Below are 7,500 nucleotides of genomic sequence, written 5' to 3'. Positions count from 1 at the left end.
TCAATGAATGAACGAAATGAAGTAAGTTAACTCACCTTCCTTATTTTGTTTTGTCTGTTCGAGCCTATTTAAAGTTTTTGACACGTAGTTGTTTGAGAGGCTGTCATAGTCTTCCTAAGACGAAGTCAAGGCTGGACACAGCGATTCACAGAGGTATGAACTCGAAAGCCTTTTTCTCGCTGAAAAGCAAGCTCGCTGCGCCGTTCTTCCTTCCAACGTTTGTGTTCCTCCCTGTCTGAACAGCTTGCTGAAAGCATTGTCCCGAGGGTCCTGAAGGGGTAAAATGGGACTGGGATTGGCCTAAAATATGGGTGGGAAAAATGAGATTTGATCCACTGCGACTGGGATTTTTGTACTGGGAATGGGACTCAAAACATTACGTGGGAATGGGAATTTTGTTTTAACCCACTGAGTAAAAAAAAAGATTTTTTTAGAATAAAGTTCTAACAAAAATCAAATAAAAGCGTTATGGAGTTTTATCCGATAAAATCATGATGATAAAATAGTTTATGACTCATTCAAGTCTCGTGCAGGCTTTTATGTTATTGTTACCAGTCCTCTAGGGGCCCAATACACGTCGGCAATCAAATGGTCAGCGGCACTACTTTACAAACAAACATGGCGGCTACTCGAACTGCACGCAAGTCGTCTTAATCGATGGGAGGAAGTCACAGTCTCGTGAGCTCAAGTGTGGAGTACCTCAAGGCTCCGTCCTTGGACCGATCCTCTACCTACTCTACACTGCTCCTCTTGCGACATTCTACGTTTCCATGACATGCAATTTCATTTCTACGCTTATGACACTCAGTTGTACATTTCTTTTTCCGTTAACGATGATCTGGAATTAACCAGTAGCATTGTTAAAATCGAGAATTGCTTATCCGATCTTGATAAGTGGATGGCCTTAAATAAGCTGAAGCTAAACAAAGACAAAACTGAACTTCTTTACCTTTATTCAAAGCACAACCCTCAACACTCTTTACCTCCACTTCGTTTTGGTTCTGATATAATTCAGCTGTCTTCATCTTCCAGAAATATCGGTGTCGTTTTCGATAGTACTATGTCAATGCTCCCTCATGTTAAATCTGTTTGTAAATCTGCCTTCTATCATCTTCGGAACATTTCCCGTATAAGGAAATTACTATCCACTAAAACCACTGAGACTCTAGTCCATGCCTTTGTAACCTCCAAGTTGGATCACTGTAACTCTCTTTTATACGGTGTCCCCAAATACGTTATTAAAAAGCTCCAATCAGTGCAGAATGCAGCGGCTCGACTTATTACAAGTTCTCACAAATTCGACCGTATCACCCCTATTTCGTTCGACCTGCACTGGCTTCCAATTTCGTTCCTTTGACAATTTAGACCTTTTTAAACGTAAACTTAAGACTCATCTTTTCAAAAATTATTTTAATATGTATGAATTCTTTTCTTATCCATCTCAAATGCCTAGATCTTAGACATCCGTTTTTTGTGAATATTTAAATCTTTGTTAACGTAAACTTAAGACTTTTAATACGATCAGTGTAAAACGCAGACTGCAAACTGCAGACCGGGGGTAAAATGCAGACTGAGGGTAAAATGCAGAAGACTGCAGACTGCAGACCAGGGATAAAATGCAGACTGCGGGTAAAATGCAGAAGACTGCAGACTGCAGACCGGGAGTAAAATGCAGACTGAGGGTAAAATGCAGAAGACTGCAGACTGCAGACCAGGGGTAAAATGCAGACTGCGGGTAAAATAAAATAATAATGAAAAACGAGTTATAGGCATAAAACCCAACACAACACAATCGCTTTTTTGCCCTACCGCATGTTATAAATCCGGATTTTCATCGAACTCTTTAAGAATTGAAGCTGTTTGAATCCTTGGTGTTGTAGGAAAACGTATAGTTTCGTTAAGTGAGTTGCTTTTGGGCAATGAAATCACCACCCCACTACTGTCCATTTTGCTGCACTGAACAAAGTCACCGAGTGTCATTACCTGATAACTCAATTTATTTTGACACGCTTGAGACATGCATGATCCTTTTATTCGCTTTCGTGTACGCTATGTTTATCCTTTAGTTCAAGAGTTCCTTTGTTTTGCATCTGGAAGATGTTATTTTCAATTACAACCTCTCCCTAGGGGTTATCACGCATAGCTTAACCAATGAAATCCCCGTGTCCTAATTGCTCGGAATACATGAAATCTCCCTTTCGTTGCACCGAAAAAAAGACAAGCTGGATTAGGGTCGTTTACCATTTACGAGCAGAAACCGGTTGGTGCTAGGTTTGTTCAAATGGTAAGCAAAAACTCCCGAATGGGAAACGGCGTCAGTGTACCATTTACAAAATCCGTTCAAGGTTACCGAGAAAGTCTGGAGGGAGGCAAAATCATGGGAGTATGCAAATGTAAACACATTTTCCGATTGGAAATTCCGTTTGGGAATTTTGGACTACCTTTCAAGAAATCCCGTTTTCTCCCGAAATTTTTTCTCCTTCACATTTCCACACCGGACAGTTGTCCGCGATGCTTGTGCTCGTCTTTTTTCGAATCCTGTTCGTGAAAATATACGAGGGCTCGGTGGACTGTGGAAAAAATGCTGTATTTTCAACGAGCGCAGCCCACTGTGTGCCGGAGGGGTAATTGCACGCGGGTAAGATCCCTAATTTCAGTCCCGTAGTCGAAAAGACAACCACAAGCATGGCGAACAACTGTCCGGTGCGGAAATGTGAAGGAAATCTTCCTCATTCGAGCCGAAGGGATAATCCTTTCAGCAAGCTGATCAGGCAGGGAGGAACACAAACTATGATGTTTTCGTTTGAAGGAAAAACGGCGCAGAGAAATTCCTTTTCAGCGAGAAAAGGCTTTCCAGTATATTTCTCCGAGAATCGCTGTCTAGCCTTGACTTCGTCTCAGGAAGATTACGATAGCCTCTCACACAACTACGTCTCAAAACAACTTAACTTACTTTATTTCGTTCATTCACTGATTACTGTTCGCTTCTTTGCTCCATTGTCGTGAAATTAACTCAAAAAACAAAAACAAAAAATTGTCTAGAATAGTGTTGTAGCTGACATGATTAACGCTTTGACAGTCACGTCTCGCGCGTAACGCGCGCTTGGGCCGCCTATGGTATTGAAGGTTACTTTACACTATACCTCTTTGATATTGGACATCCGATCAATGTTATGATCAATTGACACCTGTCAAAACAAGGGATCCGCCAGCCAGTATCACGTGACCATATAGCGGGCTCAAGCTTAGAGCGCACCGAGGGCAGCCTTTTTTTTTTTTTTTAACGTTGACCGCTGACCAGGTACTGGTTTTCAATTGGATTGCAGGCTCAACCCAGCTCAACTCACCTAACTACTTAACTGATTAGAGTGTAATGTGAAGTATCTACCTCATATGAACCATGTGAGCGTTTGCCCTACTGATGAAAATGGGCCCACACAAGGAAAGAGAAAAACTCTGACCAGGCATGGCGCAGAATGGCCGGACACCATTAATATTCATATGACTAATCATCGCATTAGCATAGAAGTGACGCGCTGCAGGGCGAAACTTGAAAGCGACAAACTACATTTTTAAAAGAAATGGCGCCAGAAATGGGTAAACGCGCAACTTTAATTTTCATTCTAAAAGCATCTCGGTTGTAAAAGTCCTAACTTGTAGGCTGCAAAATGAAGACCAGATTACACTTATTTTATCGAGACGCTCGGGAGATGAACACGACTTGTAAAAACTATTGGAAATTTGAGTTAAAATGCAAGCGATTTTTCAGCCATTTTATATGAGAATTCAAAAATGCTTTTTTTCTATTTAAAATTTCTTGTTTGTGGACCAACTTTTTTATGAACTTGTAGCATGCAAAAGTTTCTTTAAAGAGTAAATTCAGACATTATGTTAAAATGTCAAATTTCGCGGCAAAGGATTTACTTGGAAATTTGCGCTCTTTCATTTCGTATCACATAATGAGCAGATAGTGAGCCATTTTGCTCTTGAATATGTATAAATGCAGGCACAGTGGGTTCATGAATCTTGCTTTAGCTCCGCCTCCACTTTTCCCTTGGGTGTTCCATAAAGGTTGACAATGTACTTTTCAGTCTACTGGACTTTGTTACGACCTTTTGGCGAACATTTACGATTGAAGCCGACATCCAAAGTCGTAAGTTATCACCAGAGTGAGGATTTGGCACTGTTGCCAGTGTTGTTCTCACACAGGAGAACTCAAATTCTGCTCAGCGGAAATAGCAAAGTGCTGACGTACTCGCTGTTTTCCTAGAAAATGAAGTCTAGGACCCCAACTATCAAAATTCCTGATTTACAGACGCATTTCAAGGCTACTGAAGCTTTCCAATATACGACGTTCTCATCTCGCCGCACTTTAGCTCTTAAAAGAACTTTAACAAAGGAGAAGCACTGCGTCTTTCGAGAACTCAGTCAAAGAAAGTTATTAGAAAAACCACACTTTGAACCGAAGGCTCTGAGAAAGCGGTTATCCTATAAGAGTCGTGCTAACAATTCTGACTAGTTCGATTCACCGACAACCCGGTCAGACCGAATCGTTAAAAGGTTCTCCTGAAACAATGGCATGTTATTCAACGACCATCTCTAACCAGCCACCGATTAAATCCACACAAGAAGGAAAACTGATCCCTCAAGCTTAGTCAGATTGTCCGCGCGAAATTTGCTTCAATCCAAGAACAATCAGAAAATCAATGCAGCGCTTAGTTACAATCTTGAAGAAAATTTGCATATGATCATTTGCACCGATTTCCAAAGTCCAACGGCAATCACACGGCTTTGCCGATTTCAACAGAACTGAGTCAACAAGCAAATTCCTGATCACTGATCACCAGATGAGTTGTTCACTCATATTACGAATGTAGAAGCCAAGGACTCCTAGACTATAAACGTTAAATAATATTTAAGAATTTACTTCATTCAATCTTACAATTCTTTGAGCCAAGTGCTGGCCTAACCTGGCTCGGCTTGAGAGTACCGTTGCGCCAAAACCACCTCTCACTACTATGGTTTCACAGCATTTGCTCGATGTAACTCAATCCTGAGAAAGCAACCGACGCTCTAAGTTTGAAATTCTTGTTGCAACGATTTATTGCAAACATTTGAAAAGCACCGGATAAAAGAAAACAATTATTAGTCGGTGCCTCGTCAATGTAAAACAGCACACGTTTGCCGTGGTTAGGATGGCTTAGCGTAATTATCGCGCTCCTGGCGCTCGTTTGTTTTCGTGTCTGGGTGCGATAGAATGAAATATGACAGGAACGGGAATTCGAAAGAACGTTTCTGAATACCGGTCAACCAAACCGATGTTTTCTCTTCGACTGCTGGTCGGTGATACCAGCGGCCCCGCCATATTTTTCTGTATTTTTGATCTCATTAGGTTATTCGAGATATAATGGTCAACGAATCGTAAAACTACCTAACATCGATTTTCGCTTGTGGTAAGTTGAATTGCGTTTAATATAAGTTCAAAAAGGTTTCAACTCTGCCACAAATAATTGTGCGGAGAAGTTTGATCATCATCATTTCTCTTTCCTACGTGGGAATTGAAGCCACGACCTTTGGGCTAGATCACCGCTGCTCTAACGACTGAGCTACAAGGTCAGACAAGAGCAGGCCTTCCGAACTGAAGATGTTAAAGTCATGGCAATTAACATGTACGAGTACAAGTAAGGATTACGTTTTTGCAAACGTCGCATTGGCCGTGTAGCACTTATATTTGAACAGATTTTAACTGATTAGAGTGTAATGAGAAGTGCTTAGTATCTACCCCATATGAACCATGTCAGCGTTAGCCCTACTGATGGAAATGGGACCACACAAGGACAGAGAAAAATTCTGACAAGGGTAGGAATTGAACCCACGACTTTCGGGTTACATCACCGCTGCTCTACCAACTAAGCAACAAGAGCAGGCCGTGGGAACTGAAGATGTTAAAGTCGCGGCAACTAACATGTACGAGTACAAGTAAGGATTACGTAATCCTTACTTGTACTCACCTGAACATAAACGAGCCTTCATTTTTCGCCCGCTTTCTGTGGCTCGACGCGGCTACACGGCCATACTACGTCAAATATAGTTCTTGCACAATCAACGCTTTTCGTGTTCAGGTGGAAAACGGTTTGTCTTCTTTCTGCATTTTTCACTGGTTTCAATCCGGTTTGACATATCATGATAGCTCTGTGATCCGCACTGGTAGCTACGCACCTATTTAAGTCAAGGATCGGTGAGATGTAAACTAAAAGCTGAGTGTTTATTTTTAATTTGTTTAGAGCTGCTTTTTTCTCTGTATTGCAATTTTTGGCATATCTTTAGAAGCTCTGTCGTATAAGGTTGCCTGATGCATGGCCTATGACTAGAACAGAAACGACTAGAACAGAAACGAAAAGGGAGAGAACGAGAACGACAACGACAAAACAGAATAGCCGGCAGTAATTACTCATACTTAGTGGAAGAAGTTACTCCACAATTTTTTTTCCTTGGGCAATAAACCGTTTCTTATTTTTACGGATGCGTTTTTCAAAGTGGATGCGAATTTTTAAAAGTGGTTTTATCGGTATATTTTGTTTAGAAATGAAATTCGAATTTTTGTTCTCAATTATCTGTACTTTTGGACATAACGAAAAAGTTGATTTGTTTGTTTGTTTTGCTCACTGAAATGCGACCGAACAAGTAAACACGTAATTGCGATGAGTTATCGTAAAATTAGGGGGAATTTAACTAGGTTGTCTTTTCAGAAGTTTGTTTAAAGCTCGTAAAGGTAAATTGGTGATGAAGCGGTTCAAGCAAAAATTATTGCCAAACTGGTGAATTCCAAAGTAAATTTCACTCGAAAAACCGATATCGCACTCACGGCTTCGGATTGAAGCGATATCGGTTTTTAGCGCGAAATTTACTATGAAATTCAGTAGTCAGGTAATGAAGAGAAGACAAAGGAAGGCGATTTAATTAAGCAGCAACCGGAAAGACCAAAATTCGGACCATTCGAAACCAGGCTTTTATCTTCACTAACCCTACAGGCAGTAAGAATAAATAACCAGGGAGATCAGCTTTTAGGCTTGGCTGAATCTATATATTATTTCCAGATTATTGACACTCACTTTCCATCCGAGCAATTCGGAGTAATCGCAAAATTCGTCCTTGCTTAAGGTCTCTATTAACGTACTTGCAAATACATCCACTCCTTTTGTTTACATCATTCACTACCACTTAAATCGTCCTTAAAAAAAAAAAAGCTTTCTTTCCCTCTTGTGTGGACGGCAGATTTCCACATAAGTGCCATTGCTTGCATTCACTGCGCAGAACCGCCAGGTCTTATTTGACCATCAAAAACGTTGTTTTGTTTTGTTTTTTCCTTAGGATTTTCTTTATATAATTAATACTCTAGTCCTCCAAATACATCCGCGTAATAACGAATCGGTATCGACATTGTACTCACTTCTCTTACGCTAGTTTTTGACTTAGTGAATAGTTCAAGCTGGAACTTTA

At 40.7% G+C, this 7,500-nt stretch overlaps 1 protein-coding gene across 1 annotated transcript in view; it reads left to right on the top strand.

Moving 5' to 3' along the window:
• The window catches only part of LOC138025711 (polycystin family receptor for egg jelly-like), a 66,108-nt gene that overhangs the window by 34,838 nt on the left and 23,770 nt on the right, over positions 1-7,500 (top strand). The window lies entirely within an intron of this gene.

This window comes from Montipora capricornis, chromosome 12, assembly GCF_036669925.1.
Source record: "Montipora capricornis isolate CH-2021 chromosome 12, ASM3666992v2, whole genome shotgun sequence".
In the NCBI taxonomy this organism is placed as follows: Eukaryota; Metazoa; Cnidaria; class Anthozoa; order Scleractinia; family Acroporidae; genus Montipora; species Montipora capricornis.
This window is presented reverse-complemented; position numbering and strand designations above follow the sequence as displayed.